Source organism: Lathamus discolor, chromosome 3 (genome assembly GCF_037157495.1).
Source record: "Lathamus discolor isolate bLatDis1 chromosome 3, bLatDis1.hap1, whole genome shotgun sequence".
Lineage (NCBI taxonomy): Eukaryota > Metazoa > Chordata > Aves > Psittaciformes > Psittacidae > Lathamus > Lathamus discolor.
This window is the reverse complement of record NC_088886.1, coordinates 150660-168871: the sequence shown is the minus strand read 5'-3', so window position 1 is coordinate 168871 and position 18212 is coordinate 150660. Positions and strand designations below refer to the sequence as shown.

Genomic DNA, 18212 nt, shown 5'->3' with positions numbered 1-18212 from the left:
CCACCCAAGAAGAGTTTAGCCCAGTGCAGCACATTTTGGCTTTCACTTGAGCTAACCATTTGCCTACAGGCACCCTCGACTGTTTTCAGACTTTCTGGCTTAAATACTACATTGGAATGCTAGATCTCAAACCTCTTCCTGCCATTCTGACATTGTCCCCCACGGCTTCGCTTCCTACAGGAGGCCCTCTACTTACCTTGCGTAGTGCTATTCTTCCCCAGTCCGCCTCTCTGCTCAGAACTCCCACAGCAGACGCCAGTCATGTTGCTGCCCTTGCCAAGTTGCTCTTCATCATCTGACAGAAACAAAAAAAGGGCAACACGTTGTGCTGGCCATCATCTCCATCATCCCAGCCTTTTCCTTACCTTCCTTCTGCCTCCTCCCAAGCTCCTCACACCATGCTTGCTTGTCTCAAAGCAACTCCAGAGTCTGATGCAGGGCCTCTTCTCCCCTGCGTGCCCTAGGAATTCAGCAAAAGCGAACTGCCATGGTTCTTGCTTAAGTGACCGACTCCACAATCCTTCTGCTTATCCCTCTGACTCACTTCAAGCACTCATCCGACTCCCAACATAAAAGACAAGACCTGCAATACCAAACACAAATACTGAATCTTTTTGCTATGTTCTTTTAAACATGAGGGCATCACACAAAATGAAACCCTTTACCTTTTCATAGCTGGAACTGGAAGCTGGATGAAACCCTTAGAAGGCTCCTGCTGATGTGACTGAAAAAAAAAGCTGTCCTCTGCTTTATGTTTGTAAGTAAGGAACACGAATGCCTGACCAGCTTTTAACCAGCCAACACAAGCACTCAGTATATAAAGGACTAAGTTCCAAGAACAAGCTTAACACTTTCAGTTCTAGCAGTGAGTTGGAAGCACCAAAACAGCTCACAAGCTAATGCACTCATTAAAACAGTCAAGCTGTACTACCCTGCCCACTATAAGATGGTGCTAAAAAAAGTCCCACTTATTTTTTCTCATCCCCATGGTGTATTTCAAATCTCTTTCTGCTATCCTGATGCTGTTTCCCCCGTCTGTTCCGTGGAAAACTTTTCTTTCTGCTTAGTTTTTATAGTGTCATAAGTCTCAAACTAAAGTTGTTGCTCAGATCTCCCACACTAGACACATGGGTGTTTACTGCACCCACCCAATTTATTTTTATCATTTGCAGTAACAGGAGTAAAAGGAAAAAATAAAAGAACTGCCACACAACATTCTGTAGACTAAGACAAGGAAATTCCCTGAAATATTTATTATATGCAGACTGTAATGAACAAGCACTCTGTAATTTAGAGTTTTAAAATGAGAAATATACAAGCTGAAAAGCATTCTTTTATCTTTCCCTGCCAAAAGTCATCAGTTATTTAACAGTCACTACATCCTAAAAGAACATTAATATTATGTTTGTTATTCTTTAGACCCAAGTGTCCAACTTAGTTTTTGAAAGAGCACAAACCCAAAGGCACTCTTGAAGTAACTCTTAAACATATAAATGGAATGTTTGTTTAGTAACCACTGTTATAACTATTTTATGAGAAATAAAAGACAAGTAATAAGAACATAAATTGTAAACAAATTTTTCTTTAAGTTCTGTGGCTAAGAGCAATAAAAACACTTACCTGAACACCACCACTAACAACAGCATCTTAAGTAAAACCACAGCACAAAAAAATTCATTAATACAAGAAGATGCAAAACCAAAGACAGTTTAAAAAATTTAGCTCAGAAAAAATCATTTCAAAGAACTCAAAAAACAAAAGCAATACACACATCATTAAAACCACAAAACACCCCAAAGACCTCACCTTGAATAGCAACAAATCCTAAAGAAGACCCTTACTCTGAAGCTGTGCCTTATATACCCCAGGCCCTACCCACAACCCCCTCCAGTGCCCTGGCTCAGGTGTGGGGCAAACCAGCTGCTGGGATAAAAACAGCCTGACAAGGTGCACCTGGTTTTTGTTGTTTTGGGTTTGGTTTCTTGGCTGCTCTCTGATTTTAACTTCTTGGGTTTCTTTTTGGGGCTTAGATTTACATTCAAAATTCTCAGATTTCATAGCTTCACTTTTATGAAGCTGGGCTCAAAACTATACTTGGTTTCAGACTGGGTGGGGGTTTTCTGTCTCACATTCTAGGGCTTAGTCTCAAAGAGGTTTTCTTCCACACAGACTGGCTCAGGCTCATATACTTAAACAGCACAGACACTCTAGTTCAGATTTAGGCTCAATTTGGCATTGACTGGCTCACCCAACCACACGAGTCTCACATCGAGACTAACACAGGCTTCCTGGTTCAGACTAGCTCTCACATTCTAACTAAACAAAGACATTCAGGTGATTTAGCCAAGGTGAGCAAAGCTTAGAACACCCAAGCAGCAATTTATTTTAGGGTCTTGTCATTTTCATAAAGCTGTAATTACTTTTTGTTGGTGGTGTATTCCAGGGGGTGTACACGTTAGAATAAAGGGATGGAAAAGCTCTGAGGGCTAGTGGATGAGTAGTAAAGTGACAGGAGAGAGAGATGGGACTTCCTGAGGGAAGGGTGCAGCTTCTGTATCTCTGTCAGTGTGTGCATGTTCCCTTTTCTAGGTGCTGCAGATAACTCGAGGGAGGTGAAGCTGCAAACTCAGGAGGGCTATGAGAAGATCGGGGGTTGTGTGTGTTGGGGGTGCTTAATTGTTGAGGAGAGCATGGCAAAGGGGTTCAGTATTTGTGCTCGGTGTTGCAGGGCTGCCCTCTACCTTTGGAGTCGGATGAGTGCTTGAAGTGAGTCAGACAGGTAAGGAGAAGGATAGTGGGGTCGGTCACTTTTTGCAAGCAGGGTGATCATTTGTCTCTATTGTACTCCTAGGACCTGGAGGTGAGGAGAGGCTCAGTGTCGGACTCCACTGTGGGTTTGGAACAGGCAAGCACAATGTTGATGAGCTTTGAAGGAGGAAGAGGGCTGTTACAGAGCAGGCCAGCACTGGTGGGTGGGGTGGTGGTGATGATGGTGGCCAGCACAGTGTGTTCCTGTTTGCTCGTTTGTTTGCTGCAGGTGATAAAGAGAAACTTGGCAGCTGTGGCAAGATCACAGGACTCTGATGTGGGTGTTCTGAGCATCGAGGCCAGCTTGAAACCCATGGCACTATGGAAGCTAAGTAGAGGGACTGCTGCTTGGGGCTGGAGGGTGGGGGACAAGGTCCGGATGGCAGGAAGGGGTTTGAAATGTAGCATGGGGCTGAGGGAAAGGCAGGGGGTTACTCTGTAGCATGAGCTTACATGGGTAGGGCAGCTACAGCTTGACTGTGTTAGGGAGGGAGGGTGTCACCCACAGCCCTTCCCTCAGTGACCTGGGTCAGGGGTGAGGCAAACCCCCAGCTGGGATAAGAGCACCCTGACGATCCACAGCTGGGTCTTGTTTCATCTGGTTCTGGTTCATTGCCTGCTCCCCGGCTTTAATTTTCTGGCTTTCATTGGCTTAGACTCATATTCAAGACTGGCAGACAGTGCAGGCTCCCTCTCACACAGACTGGCTCAGACTCATACTCGCGTTTAAGGTGCACAGGCGTTCTCTGGCGCTGACTTCTCCTCACACTCACTTAGGCTCAGTCTGACACTGACTGGCTCATGCATCCACACAAATCTCAAGTTGATTCTAACACAGAATTCTTGGTTCTGACTACCTGGCTAAGACTCCCTGGCTCAAACTCATCCTTACACTCGAGCTAAAAAATAACATTCAGATGACTCAGTCAAGATGAGCCATGCTTGGAACACCCCAGTAGCAACTTATTTCAGGGTCGGCCAAAGCTTCTGTTTTTCTCTCCATGAGTGCCTGTTTCCATTTCTGTTTTAGGTGCCACACTTAAATCAAGAGAGGTGAAGCTGCCAGCTGAGGAGGGCTGTGAGAAGGTTGTCTGCGTGAGTGGTGAGTAAGAGCTGAGAATAACATGGCAAAGGTTTCAGTAGTAGTGTTGGTTATTGCAGGCCCTGGGTTCTACTTCTGCAGTCAGATGAGTGTTTGACGTGAGTTGAGGAGGTAACTATAATGGTTGTGGGGGTGGGTCACTTTTTGCAAGCACCATGGTCATTTCTTTGTATTGTACTCCTAGGTCCTAGAGTGCATGAGAAGCCCAGCATAGTATTATGCAGTAGATTTGGAGTAGGTGAGCATAATGTAAAGGCAAAGTAGAGTTACAGAAAAGGCTCGCATCACTTCATCATAAAAGTGAAGCTATAGAATCTGAGAATTTTGAATGTAAATCTAAGCCCCAAAAAGAAACCCAAAAAGTTAAACTAGAGAGCAGCCAAAAAACCAAACCCAAAACAACAAAAACCAGGTGCACCTTGTCAGGCTGTTTTTATCCCAGCAGCTGGTTTGCCCCACACCTGAGCCAGGGCACTGGAGGGGGTTGTGGGTAGGGCCTGGGGTATATAAGGCACAGCTTCGGAGTAAGGGTCTTCTTGAGGATTTGATGCTATTCAAGGTAAGGTCTTTGGGGTGTTTTGTGGTTTTAATGTTTTGTGTATTGCTTTTGTTTTTTGAGTTCTTTGAAATGATTTTTTCTAAGTATTTCAAGTTGTCTTGGTTTTTACTTATTTATATATTAACAAATTTTTTTGTGTTGTGGTTTTATTTTAGGTGCTGTTGTTATTGGTGGTGTTCAGGTAAGTGATTATTTTTCTTGCTCTCAGCTACAGAACTTATGAAAACAATTGTTTATGGTTTATGTTCTTATTACTTGTTTTTTGTTGGTTTTATTTGTCATAGAATAGTTATAATAGTGGTTACTGACCAAACATACCATTTATACAGTTAAGAGTTATTTCAAGAGTGCCTTCGAGTCTATGCTCTTTCAAAAACTAAGTTGGACACTTGGTTTAAAAAATACCAAAACTTATTATTAATGTGTTTTTGGGATGTAGTAGATGTTAAGTAACTCATGACTTTTGGCAGGGAAAAGTAAAAGAATACTTTTCAGCTTGTAAATTTCTCATTTTAAAACTCTAAAATACAGAGAGCACTTGTTCCTTACAGTCTGCATATAATAAACACTTCAGGGAATCTTCTCGTCTTTGTCTACAGAATGTTGTGTGGCAGAACTTTTAGTTACTTTTTTTTTTTCTCTTTACCTGTTACTGCAGATAATGAAAATTAGTTGCGTGGATGCAGTAAACACCCATGTGTCTAGTGTGGGAGATACGAGCAATAATTTTGGTTAGAGACTTAAAACACTATAAAAACTAAGCAGAAAGACTCGTTTTCCACATAATAGATAATGGAAACAGCATCAGGATAGCAGAAAGATATTTGAAATATACTACAGGGACAAAAAAAAAAGCAAGTGGGATGTTTTTTAGCACTATCTTATACTGGGCAGGGTAGTACAGCCTGACTCTTTAAATGAGTGCATTTGTTTGTGAGCTGTCTTGGTGCTTCCAACTCACTGCTAGAACTGAAAGTGTTAAGACTGTTCTTCGAACTTAGTCCTTTATATACTGAGTGTTTGTGTTGGTTGTTTAAAAGCTGGTCAGGCATTTGTGTTCATTACTTAGAAACATAAAGCAGAGAACAGCTTTTTTTTTCAGTCACATCAGCAGGAGCCTTCCAGGGTGTTCATCCAGCTTCCAGTTCCAGCTATGAAAAGGTAAGGGGTTTGATTTTGAGTGTGGTGTCCCCATGTTTAGAACAACCTGGCAAAAAGATTCAGTATTTGTGTTTAGTTTTGCAGGTCTCGCCCTCTACGTTGGGAGTTGGAGAAGTGCTTGAGGTGAGTGGGGGAGTTAAGCAGAAGGATTGTGGAGTCGGTCACTTACGCAAGAACCATGGTAATTGGGTTCTGTTGAACTCCTAGAGCACGCAGGGGAAGAGAGACCTGGTATCAGACTCGGGAATCGCTTTGGGACAGGCAAGCACAGTGTTGAGCAGCTTGGGAAGAGGCAGACCATTGGTAAGGACCAGCCTGGGCTGGATGGCTGGGATGCTGGAGATGACGGCCAGCACAACCTGTTGCCCTTTGTTTGTTTGTTTCTGGCAGATGATGAAGATCAACTTGGCAAGGGCAACAACATGGCTGGCGTCTGCTGTTGGAGTTCAGAGCATAGAGGCGGCCTTGAGACGCATGGCACTACGCACGCTAAGGAGAGGACCTCCTGCAGGAGGCGAGGGGGGTGGGGGGCAAGGTCAAAATGGCAGGAAGGGATTTGAGATAAAGCATTCCAATTGAATATTAGACCTAGAATGTCTGAGGACGCAGACAGAGGTGCCTGGGAGGTAAATGGTCAGCTCTAGTGAAGGTAGTGCCTCACAGTTAAATGGCAGGATGCGAAGGTGTCCTTTGTGGGGCATAAGTCTGGGGTGTAAGCTGTGCGCTTGAGTCGGTCACCTAAGTGCCGGCTGAGAATTTCCTTTCCAGATTTGCAAGCAAAAAGCACAGCAGGGCTTGTAACTGGGAGTCCTCAATTGGACGTGCCTGGAAGGGGAATGGTTAGCGGTACTGAAGGTAGCGACTGAGAGTTAAACGGCAGGATGCGAAGGTGCCCTTTGTGGGGCGTAAGTCTGGGGTGTTGTGTCGGGGACAATAGGAAGTAATGGTCCGTGGTGAAACACACCAAGATGGGCAAGTACTGTTAGTTCTCTTTGGCTCCCTCTTGTGGTGTACTGCTTGGGCTTTTCCCGAAAAGTCCGGCTTTGGTGCCTACCCGGGAAGATGTGCTTTAGAACTGCCTGGAAAAGTCGTGACCCTTGCAGACCTTCCTAGACATTGTCGGCCACTTCTTGTGACGTGGGCTGGCCCCCTGCGTGGCAAAGAGCGTGCCTGCTTGCGAGTATGGAAGCCCGAGCCTCATGCCGTGTGAGGGAGGCAGAAGCTCATCCCACCCAGGCGACCGTTGCCTGCGCGGGGACGCCCGCTAAGGTTGAGCCTGCCAGCTCGCGCGGCCGTGATGATTGTCGGAGCTGGTTTGCTGATGGTCTTGGCAGGGTCCTTGGGGTTGGTAAGATAGGCAGCCATGAGAAGTATCCTTGACTATCTCTGCAGTTTCCCATGTTAATGAAGTAGTTGGGAGTTCTCTGGTTTTCTCTGTAGCTGGAGTTCTTGAGCTCTGGAAGGGAGGTGGTGGGTTTTTATAAGCACAGTGTAGCTGTGTAGTCCTGATGATCTGTGTGAATGGACAGAAGAGCTCTGGGAATAAGCTGGTAATGAATGAGTCGGGGGCAGAGAGTCTGCTCGGGAGTGGGTGTGATAGTATATGTGGAGTTAGTGTGTGAGCCGGAGGGCGTGAGGGTCTGTGTCAGTGTGTGACTGCATGTCAACCTGGGTGTCGGTGCGAGTGTGGCCTGAGGCTTAGAGGCAGGCTAAGCTTTTGCTTGGCGTTGCGGTGACTAATGCCAGGTTGTTCTTGCAGATGGCGAGATGGATAGCCACGTGTGAGAGGCTGCTGTGGGAGGCTTGAGCGGAGCTGAAGGTACCAGGGGGGTGAACTTGGTGTGTCAGAAGGAAGAAGTCCCAGCTTACTCTCCTGGCTGGCTTATGCTTTGCTGTTTATTTTCAATTAGGAGGTGCAGAACAAGGAGCTAAGCGAGACCTCCGAGCCGGAGCTGCCTCGGGCCAGGTGAGCTATGTTTAGCGGACTGAAGCAGCAGCTGATGGAATGTCTTGCAATGTTCATGAAATTGGAAACGTTCCTTGTTTTTGTGTTCTGTGGCCAGTGCACGGGCTTGAAGAAGAGAGCCGCAGGCCTGCGAAGGCCAGTGGATGAGCAGTAAAGTGACGGGATGTGGAGGATTAGCTTGTCAAAAAAAGGTCAAAGGTCACGCTCCCATCAACGAGCTGAAACAAGACATCTGTGTAGAAGATGGTGCAAACCTCTCACGCCAGATAATGAGGAAATGAAGGACACCGGCAAACAGCAACATACTATGACCAATCACAGCCAAGGCCACTAAGTGATAAGTGCATGAGGAGGATGGTGGGGGGGTGCACGGTGTAGCTGCAAAAAATGTAGAAGCTACAAACCAATGATCTTGTAACATGTAAAAGCTGTAAGCCAATTATCTCTCTGTAACCAAACTATAAACATGCAAGCAAGGTATATAAGTATCCATCTGCTTAGCAATAAACGAGACTAGTCAGTCATCATCTGATGAGCTCGTCTCCCAGCGATTCCCACAAATGGTGACCCCGACGCGATCCCTCGAACACCACGGTGGGACGATGTAAGTTCTGCTCGGGTCCCGATCGCAGCCACAGGACGGTCAAAGCGCCAAGATCTCAGGATTTTAAGCGCCGGACCCTGGGTGACCGTATAGACGAGCCCGGCCGATACGCGCCGCCGAAACCTGAAGGGGCTGCAACGAGCGCGCTAAGGTATGGAAAGGCAAGCGGCGTATGATTTATTTACTGCCTTCTTACAAAAGCGGCAGGTTAAAGGGATCGGCCTGCAGAAAGAGCTGCAGGGACTGTTAGCTTATGGACAGTCTAAGGGATGTTTTGTTAACCCTCACACTGTCCATAAATTAGCAGAAAGGCGAAAATTTGGAGATAAGATTTGGCAAGCTATATATAATACCCTGTTAAAACAAAAGGCTGGGAAGACAGCAGGGATCGGGAAAGCTCCGAAGAACGCAGCCACAGAAGGCAGTGACACTGTGAAACATTTGTTGGTGATTTGGAGAACTATTTTAGAGATGTTAAAGTCAAAGTTAGGTAAATTATGGCGGGTGGTACATAATGAACTTTTACAATATCAGGCAGAAAAGAAAGCTGCCGAGCAGGCACTCACGGCTCAGGCAAAAAACAGAAGTTATGAAATTGACTGGCCTTCCTCCATTCCAATGCCATCTGCTTTTTCACAAGTGATGTTGCCATCTCCACAAAATGCAGATGACACTGGAGCAAGCCCCTCAGTTTCGGAACCAACAGCTCCCCCCACCACTACGACTCTAAAACCAGAAAAGCCCTCTGTTAACCCTCTTTCAAGCAATGAGCCTATCCCTGGGGCAGAAAGTGACCTAGTGGAGGCCATAGCTAAAGAAAGAAGGGAGGCTTGGGCAGCGGTGGCTAAGGACAGCCTTGAAAAGGGGGACAATGAGGTGGCGACCTCCTTGGCATGCCCGGTGACTTTTCAGCAACACCAGGGTGGTTTGATGGCAACTGTTACCCCTTTAGATTGGAAACTGTTATCACAATTACGAGCGACGGCCAGTCAATTTGGAGTCACCAGTGAGCCGGTAAAGCAGATGTTAGATTATATCTGGACTGCTCATATTTTGCTACCATCCGATTGCAAGAGTATTGCTAAGCTTATATTCTCACAACATTAGCAGTTGCTTTTTAACGCTCATTGGCAAAATCTGGCTCATGGATTCGTAGCTATACAAAGACAACCTGGGGATCCCCTTTACGGGGTAACCCTGGATGAGTTAATGGGTACAGGACCGTTTTTTAGAACCGAGGCACAAGCTTTATTAGGACCTGATAAGTGTAGAGCAGCTATGAATTTGGTACGGCAAGCTATTAACCAAGTTAAGGACCCAGGAGGTGTGCTTTCATATATGGCTATCAAGCAAGGACGAGACGAATCATTTGGGTCCTTTATAGACAGAGCTGCTGCAGCTATTGAGAAAGCAGGCGTCCCAGACTACATGAAGGGAGCCATGTTAAAACAATGTGCTTTACAAAACTGCAACAGGAGCGCGTACACCAACGGCCGCGTGCAGAAACAAGTTGCCGCTGCAGCTCAGATGATTCCACCCCCTTGCAACCCGCAACCAGCAGAAGCCTTGGCTTGGACCTGGCAACCTCTGTAGAAATAACACTTGTAACTTCACAACCTCAAAAGATCCCTACAGAAATTAAGCAAATGGAACCCAGTGTCCCGTCCCCCCCCCCGGCCACCCTTGAGCCTCTGCCAGTTGCCGCCGTGGCTGCAAAGTCTGAAAACAGAGATGAAGACACTCTTTTTGACCCAGACCCTATTGACCCCAAGAAAGAGCCTGTGCGTGCTCATCAGGCTGCTGTTGCTGCTCCTGAAGTTCTGATGCCTGTTAATTCTGATGCTGACCTGGATGATCCTTTTGACATGGAGCTGGAAAAGAAGCCTAATTTATATCCCCCAGATCCTCATGATAAATGGACAGCTGTAAAGGGAGAAGCGAGATGGGTGGGGGATGCAGGTGTATTGTGTGCTTTCCCTGTGATGTATGTGCTGGATCAAGACCCGCGGTGGGAAGGTCTCTGATATGCCCTTATCAGGGGTATCGGGCGGACTGTGGCGGACTGTGGACTTGGGGTCCCATATACAACTCATTTGATACAGTCTGTCTGTGATACTCATGTACTAGAAGTTAGCAAATATGTCTATGATTCTATTGATGCTTGGAAACCTTTATAGATATTGCTGGCCACTTCTTCTGACATAGACTGGCCACCTGTGTCAGAATGAGTGTGCATTTTGATCAGTATAAAAGCCCTAGCCTCATGCGATGTGAGGGAGGCAGAGCCTCTGCGGGGACGCTCGCTAGGGCTGAGCCTGCCACCTCACACTGCGATGGTGCTTGTTGGAGCTGGTTTCCTGATAGTCTTCACAGAGTCCTTGTGCCACGTCCTGTACGTGGGACTGTGTAGTGCGAGTAATGATTGTCTGGATTTTGTGTTTCAAATATTGTAGTTGTGTGAAATGTGCTTGTGGGATCCCATATGCATACGTATGTGTGTGTGTGTGTGTAATGAGAGCAGATAGTGTTCTATGTATTTTTTTTTTGTTATCGTGTTCATGTAAAAGTTTTTAACAGGTAGTGGTTTAACATTTCAGGCAAGAAAGGGTTAATGCAAAAGTGCGGTTGCTGACAGGTATTTATGGCTGCTGCTGAAGCAGGCAGGCAGCTGTAGCTGCTGCCGAGCAGGCTGCTGTTTGTAGCCGTGCAAAGCAGAGTGAACAACTTTTGAAAAAAAAAAAAAAAAAAAAAAAAGGGGGGGGGGAGAGAAGAAAGGAAGGTAAAGTTGCAGAGCACAGGTAGACAAATGCGAATCCAGGTGATAGATTGGAAATCTATTCAGAGAGAGGCTCTGTCAAACAATGATTTTGATTGTTTGCAGGCGTTGCAGGAAAAGATTCTCGCCTTTCCTGTTAAGTACCAGATTAACGCTCAAGGTCAGGCAGTAAATGCTGAAATGTCTCCCTTAAATTGAAATTGCTATCTCAGTTAAGGCAAACTGTTATTTCTACAGGCATTCAGTTTGAACCCACTAGGCAGATGTTGTCATATATTTGGGGAACAGATTTGTTGTTATATTAAAAGTATTGTGAAATTGATCCTCACCCCTTCGCAGTTGTTGTTATGGAACATGTATTGGCAGAAAACCTGTCAAGAGGCAGTTGCAGTTCAGCAAGGCCAGGGAGATCCCCTGATTGGGGTGCAATTACAACACCTTATGGGAACTGGACAGTTCTCCACTAAGGAGGCTCAAGTCCAGCTAGGTCCAGAATTGTTAAAAGAATCTATGAGACTAGCCTTGCTACTGGGGAGATCATCATCTGCGTTGAAAGGACTATTCATTGTTCCAGGTGTCATCAATGCTGATTACATGGGTGAAATTACGTTAAATTATTTATGCGTCTTTGGTGATGAACAAACTCCAGCGGTTATTAAGCACTTTGTACAAACAGAAGATAAAGCCTTCTTTTAAGGCGTACTATCGAGATCCTAATACAGATTTGTGGCAGGGACTGGCAGAAGTAATATATCTGGGCCGTGGTTACGCCTGTTTGTGCTCCTGCAGGACCCTTGTGGGTACCATCCAAGTGACTAAGACCAGCTGTTGCAGAAGCTCCAGTGACGGCGTCTCTGAGCTAGTGTATGGACCCTGACTCGCAGGCCCGGGAGGAGCGTTGCTTGCGCCGAGCGCTACAGCCACTAATAGAAGAACTTAACTCCTTAGTCAACACAGAGCTTTCGTTGAGCACAGTCGCCCTCCTAGATCTGGTCCATGGCCACAGGCATATAGTGGTACAACTGAGATTGGTGATACAACAAGTGCTTTGATAACTCTCTAGTTTTGTCATCAGTGTGACCCTACAGTAGAATTATATTGTGGTGGTTGTCAGTCTATAAGGCATCTTCGCCAGAGTTAGCAGAAACAAAGACCTTTTGTATAGTCTGTCAAATTATCTTTTATGTAACCCGCTTATAGCGCTTCAGAAATACTTAGCTGATTTTAGAAGTTTCACTTCATAGAGCTGCATATACGTTTGCTTTACAAGCTGCTTCACGGTTATAGGTCTCATAATTATAGGGGGTTTGTTACTTTGTTATGCTTTGCAATGTTGTTCTGCTTGTTTACGACTCCTGACTCAGTCCTTATTCCTTTATAAAGAAAAAGGGGGAATTGTGGAGGATTAGCTTGTCAAAAAAAGGTCAAAGGTCACGCTCCCATCAACGAGCTGAAACAAGACATCTGTGTAGAAGATGGTGCAAACCTCTCACGCCAGATAATGAGGAAATGAAGGACACCGGCAAACAGCAACATACTATGACCAATCACAGCCAAGGCCACTAAGTGATAAGTGCATGAGGAGGATGGTGGGGGGGTGCACGGTGTAGCTGCAAAAAATGTAGAAGCTACAAACCAATGATCTTGTAACATGTAAAAGCTGTAAGCCAATTATCTCTCTGTAACCAAACTATAAACATGCAAGCAAGGTATATAAGTATCCATCTGCTTAGCAATAAACGAGACTAGTCAGTCATCATCTGATGAGCTCGTCTCCCAGCGATTCCCACAACGGGAGAGGGCGGTGGGACTTTGGGAGGCATGGTTGCCGCTTTGAACCTTCTCTGTGTGTTTCCAATGAGTTGTTTTTCAGGTGCTGCAGCCAGCTCAGGAGAGGTGAAGACGCCAATGGAGGAGGGCCGTGAGAAGGTAAGTGGGTTGTGTGTGTGGGTGACTGCTCAGAGTTGAGAATATCATGGCAAAGGGGTGCAGTATTTGTGTTTGGTATTGCAGGTCCTGCGTTTTACATCTGGAGTCAGATGAGTGTGCGCGGTGAGGCAGGGAGGTAACAATAGGGGTTGTGGGTTGGTCGCTTTTCGCAAGCACGGTGGTAATTTGTCTCCCTTGTACTCCTAGGTTCTGGAGGGCAGGAGAAAGCCCGGCATCGGACTCGGCAACCACTGTGGAGCATGCGAGCACCGTGTCGAGGAGCATCAGAGGGGGCAGAGGTTTGTTACGGAACTCGCTGGCGTTGCTGGCTGGGGTGGGGGTAGTGACAGCCAGCACAGCGTGCTCCCGTTTGTTTGTTGTTGCAGATGATGGAAAGCCACTTGGCAAGTGTGGCAAGATCCTAGGACTTTGATGTGGGAGTTGGGAACATGGAGGCTGTCTTGAGAGCCACGGCACTACGGAAGCTAAGTAGAGGGAGTCCTGTTTGGGATAACAAGGTTGAGGTACCCTGTCATGAGAGCAGGAAGGTGTTTGAAATGTGGCATGGGGCCGAGGGAAAGGCAGTGGGTTAATCAGCCTTAAGAGAGAACTGTGGGCAGGGCAGCTCCAGCTTGACTGTTCTATAGTGTGAGAGGTCTGTGTTCTGTCCGGGCACCTCTTCAGGTCTCGATATCCTCATTGCTCCTTGAGCTCAAGCTGCTCGGCGCGTTCCTCTGGCACTGTTCTTTGGATCTTGAGCGCTTGAGTCGGTCACCTAAGTGCCGGCTGAAAATTTCCTTTCCAGATTTGCAAGCATAAAGCACAGCAGGGCTTGTAACTGGGAGTCCTCAATTGGACGTGCCTGGAAGGGGAATGGTTAGCGGTACTGAAGGTAGCGACTGAGAGTTAAACGGCAGGATGCGAAGGTGCCCTTTGTGGGGCGTAAGTCTGGGGTGTTGTGTCGGGGACAATAGGAAGTAATGGTCCGTGGTGAAACACACCAAGATGGGCAAGTACTGTTAGTTCTCTTTGGCTCCCTCTTGTGGTGTACTGCTTGGGCTTTTCCCGAAAAGTCCGGCTTTGGTGCCTACCAGGGAAGATGTGCTTTAGAACTGCCTGGAAAAGTCGTGACCCTTGCAGACCTTCCTAGACATTGTCGGCCACTTCTTGCGACGTGGGCTGGCCCCCTGCGTGGCAAAGAGCGTGCCTGCTTGCGAGTATGGAAGCCCGAGCCTCATGCCGTGTGAGGGAGGCAGAAGCTCATCCCACCCAGGCGACCGTTGCCTGCGCGGGGACGCCCGCTAAGGTTGAGCCTGCCAGCTCGCGCGGCCGTGATGATTGTCGGAGCTGGTTTGCTGATGGTCTTGGCAGGGTCCTTGGGGTTGGTAAGATAGGCAGCCATGAGAAGTATCCTTGACTATCTCTGCAGTTTCCCATGTTAATGAAGTAGTTGGGAGTTCTCTGGTTTTCTCTGTAGCTGGAGTTCTTGAGCTCTGGAAGGGAGGTGGTGGGTTTTTATAAGCACAGTGTAGCTGTGTAGTCCTGATGATCTGTGTGAATGGACAGAAGAGCTCTGGGAATAAGCTGGTAATGAATGAGTCGGGGGCAGAGAGTCTGCTCGGGAGTGGGTGTGATAGTATATGTGGAGTTAGTGTGTGAGCCGGAGGGCGTGAGGGTCTGTGTCAGTGTGTGACTGCATGTCAACCTGGGTGTCGGTGCGAGTGTGGCCTGAGGCTTAGAGGCAGGCTAAGCTTTTGCTTGGCGTTGCGGTGACTAATGCCAGGTTGTTCTTGCAGATGGCGAGATGGATAGCCACGTGTGAGAGGCTGCTGTGGGAGGCTTGAGCGGAGCTGAAGGTACCAGGGGGGTGAACTTGGTGTGTCAGAAGGAAGAAGTCCCAGCTTACTCTCCTGGCTGGCTTATGCTTTGCTGTTTATTTTCAATTAGGAGGTGCAGAACAAGGAGCTAAGCGAGACCTCCGAGCCGGAGCTGCCTCGGGCCAGGTGAGCTATGTTTAGCGGACTGAAGCAGCAGCTGATGGAATGTCTTGCAATGTTCATGAAATTGGAAACGTTCCTTGTTTTTGTGTTCTGTGGCCAGTGCACGGGCTTGAAGAAGAGAGCCGCAGGCCTGCGAAGGCCAGTGGATGAGCAGTAAAGTGACGGGATGTGGAGGATTAGCTTGTCAAAAAAAGGTCAAAGGTCACGCTCCCATCAACGAGCTGAAACAAGACATCTGTGTAGAAGATGGTGCAAACCTCTCATGCCAGATAATGAGGAAATGAAGGACACCGCAAACAGCAACATACTATGACCAATCACAGCCAAGGCCACTAAGTGATAAGTGCATGAGGAGGATGGTGGGGGGGTGCACGGTGTAGCTGCAAAAAATGTAGAAGCTACAAACCAATGATCTTGTAACATGTAAAAGCTGTAAGCCAATTATCTCTCTGTAACCAAACTATAAACATGCAAGCAAGGTATATAAGTATCCATCTGCTTAGCAATAAACGAGACTAGTCAGTCATCATCTGATGAGCTCGTCTCCCAGCGATTCCCACAACGGGAGTGGGCGGTGGGACTTTGGGAGGCATGGTTGCCGCTTTGAACCTTCTCTGTGTGTTTCCAATGAGTTGTTTTTCAGGTGCTGCAGCCAGCTCAGGAGAGGTGAAGACGCCAATGGAGGAGGGCCGTGAGAAGGTAAGTGGGTTGTGTGTGTGGGTGACTGCTCAGAGTTGAGAATATCATGGCAAAGGGGTGCAGTATTTGTGTTTGGTATTGCAGGTCCTGCGTTTTACATCTGGAGTCAGATGAGTGTGCACGGTGAGGCAGGGAGGTAACAATAGGGGTTGTGGGTTGGTCGCTTTTCGCAAGCACGGTGGTAATTTGTCTCCCTTGTACTCCTAGGTTCTGGAGGGCAGGAGAAAGCCCGGCATCGGACTCGGCAACCACTGTGGAGCATGCGAGCACCGTGTCGAGGAGCATCAGAGGGGGCAGAGGTTTGTTACGGAACTCGCTGGCGTTGCTGGCTGGGGTGGGGGTAGTGACAGCCAGCACAGCGTGCTCCCGTTTGTTTGTTGTTGCAGATGATGGAAAGCCACTTGGCAAGTGTGGCAAGATCCTAGGACTTTGATGTGGGAGTTGGGAACATGGAGGCTGTCTTGAGAGCCACGGCACTACGGAAGCTAAGTAGAGGGAGTCCTGTTTGGGATAACAAGGTTGAGGTACCCTGTCATGAGAGCAGGAAGGTGTTTGAAATGTGGCATGGGGCCGAGGGAAAGGCAGTGGGTTAATCAGCCTTAAGAGAGAACTGTGGGCAGGGCAGCTCCAGCTTGACTGTTCTATAGTGTGAGAGGTCTGTGTTCTGTCCGGGCACCTCTTCAGGTCTCGATATCCTCATTGCTCCTTGAGCTCAAGCTGCTCGGCGCGTTCCTCTGGCACTGTTCTTTGGATCTTGAGCGCTTGAGTCGGTCACCTAAGTGCCGGCTGAAAATTTCCTTTCCAGATTTGCAAGCATAAAGCACAGCAGGGCTTGTAACTGGGAGTCCTCAATTGGACGTGCCTGGAAGGGGAATGGTTAGCGGTACTGAAGGTAGCGACTGAGAGTTAAACGGCAGGATGCGAAGGTGCCCTTTGTGGGGCGTAAGTCTGGGGTGTTGTGTCGGGGACAATAGGAAGTAATGGTCCGTGGTGAAACACACCAAGATGGGCAAGTACTGTTAGTTCTCTTTGGCTCCCTCTTGTGGTGTACTGCTTGGGCTTTTCCCGAAAAGTCCGGCTTTGGTGCCTACCCGGGAAGTTGTGCTTTAGAACTGCCTGGAAAAGTCCTGAGCCTTGCAGACCTTCCTAGACATTGTCGGCCACTTCTTGTGACGTGGGCTGGCCCCCTGCGTGGCAAAGAGCGTGCCTGCTTGTGCGTATGGAAGCCCGAGCCTCATGCCGTGTGAGGGAGGCGGAAGCTCATCCCACCCAGGCGACCGTTGCCTGCGCGGGGACGCCCGCTAAGGTTGAGCCTGCCAGCTCGCGCGGCCGTGATGATTGTCGGAGCTGGTTTGCTGATGGTCTTGGCAGGGTCCTTGGGGTTGGTAAGATAGGCAGCCATGAGAAGTATCCTTGACTATCTCTGCAGTTTCCCATGTTAATGAAGTAGTTGGGAGTTCTCTGGTTTTCTCTGTAGCTGGAGTTCTTGAGCTCTGGAAGGGAGGTGGTGGGTTTTTATAAGCACAGTGTAGCTGTGTAGTCCTGATGATCTGTGTGAATGGACAGAAGAGCTCTGGGAATAAGCTGGTAATGAATGAGTCGGGGGCAGAGAGTCTGCTCGGGAGTGGGTGTGATAGTATATGTGGAGTTAGTGTGTGAGCCGGAGGGCGTGAGGGTCTGTGTCAGTGTGTGACTGCATGTCAACCTGGGTGTCGGTGCGAGTGTGGCCTGAGGCTTAGAGGCAGGCTAAGCTTTTGCTTGGCGTTGCGGTGACTAATGCCAGGTTGTTCTTGCAGATGGCGAGATGGATAGCCACGTGTGAGAGGCTGCTGTGGGAGGCTTGAGCGGAGCTGAAGGTACCAGGGGGGTGAACTTGGTGTGTCAGAAGGAAGAAGTCCCAGCTTACTCTCCTGGCTGGCTTATGCTTTGCTGTTTATTTTCAATTAGGAGGTGCAGAACAAGGAGCTAAGCGAGACCTCCGAGCCGGAGCTGCCTCGGGCCAGGTGAGCTATGTTTAGCGGACTGAAGCAGCAGCTGATGGAATGTCTTGCAATGTTCATGAAATTGGAAACGTTCCTTGTTTTTGTGTTCTGTGGCCAGTGCACGGGCTTGAAGAAGAGAGCCGCAGGCCTGCGAAGGCCAGTGGATGAGCAGTAAAGTGACGGGAGAGGGTGGTGGGACTTTGGGAGGCATGGTTGCCGCTTTGAACCTTCTCTGTGTGTTTCCAATGAGTTGTTTTTCAGGTGGTGCAGCCAGCTCAGGAGAGGTGAAGACGCCAATGGAGGAGGGCCGTGAGAAGGTAAGTGGGTTGTTGTGTGGGGGTGACACACACGTTCAGTCTGCCACCTTTTACCACCATGATGGTTCTTGGAGCTGCTTTGCTGATGATCTTCAAAGGGTCTTTGGGGTTGGTGAGGTAAGCAACCCTGAAACCATAACCTTTACTCTATTCTTTACTCTGTCTGTATTTTCCTATGTTAATAAGGCTATTGGCAGTTTTATGTTTGTCTCTGGTTTTCTCTGACCTGGAGTTCTTGAGCTTTGGAATAAAGGTGGTGGGTTTTTATAATCAGACTGTTGCTTTTTATCCGTAATGATCTCTGTGACA

General features: G+C 47.8%; 6 long non-coding RNA genes across 7 annotated transcripts; 5 read left to right on the top strand and 1 right to left on the bottom strand.

Annotated features, from left to right (window-relative positions):
* Window positions 1–228: 228 nt before the first annotated feature.
* On the bottom strand, window positions 229–718 carry LOC136011356 (uncharacterized). The gene is made up of 3 exons (XR_010611348.1): window positions 666–718; window positions 366–583; window positions 229–295 (listed from the first exon to the last, which is right to left on the bottom strand). It is a non-coding gene; the product is annotated as an uncharacterized LOC136011356 (long non-coding RNA).
* A 1265-nt stretch (window positions 719–1983) lies between these two features.
* Window positions 1984–2980, top strand: LOC136010805 (uncharacterized). The gene is made up of 3 exons (XR_010611007.1): window positions 1984–2348; window positions 2729–2779; window positions 2852–2980. It is a non-coding gene; the product is annotated as an uncharacterized LOC136010805 (long non-coding RNA).
* A 148-nt stretch (window positions 2981–3128) lies between these two features.
* LOC136010804 (uncharacterized) lies at window positions 3129–6749 on the top strand. Of its 2 annotated transcripts, XR_010611005.1 has the most exons (7): window positions 3129–3539; window positions 3839–3910; window positions 4625–4650; window positions 5572–5630; window positions 5707–5753; window positions 5838–5933; window positions 6021–6749. It is a non-coding gene; the product is annotated as an uncharacterized LOC136010804 (long non-coding RNA). The 2 variants fall into 2 exon arrangements; XR_010611006.1 differs by lacking the exons at window positions 3129–3539; window positions 3839–3910 and adding an exon at window positions 4453–4469.
* A 6097-nt stretch (window positions 6750–12846) lies between these two features.
* Window positions 12847–13477, top strand: LOC136010802 (uncharacterized). The gene is made up of 4 exons (XR_010611003.1): window positions 12847–12905; window positions 12990–13028; window positions 13113–13204; window positions 13292–13477. It is a non-coding gene; the product is annotated as an uncharacterized LOC136010802 (long non-coding RNA).
* Window positions 13478–14842: 1365 nt separating this feature from the next.
* On the top strand, window positions 14843–15729 carry LOC136010803 (uncharacterized). Its single transcript, XR_010611004.1, has 3 exons — window positions 14843–14908; window positions 15549–15604; window positions 15689–15729. It is a non-coding gene; the product is annotated as an uncharacterized LOC136010803 (long non-coding RNA).
* Window positions 15730–17382: 1653 nt separating this feature from the next.
* LOC136010801 (uncharacterized) lies at window positions 17383–17889 on the top strand. Its single transcript, XR_010611002.1, has 3 exons — window positions 17383–17460; window positions 17552–17607; window positions 17848–17889. It is a non-coding gene; the product is annotated as an uncharacterized LOC136010801 (long non-coding RNA).
* Window positions 17890–18212: the final 323 nt, after the last annotated feature.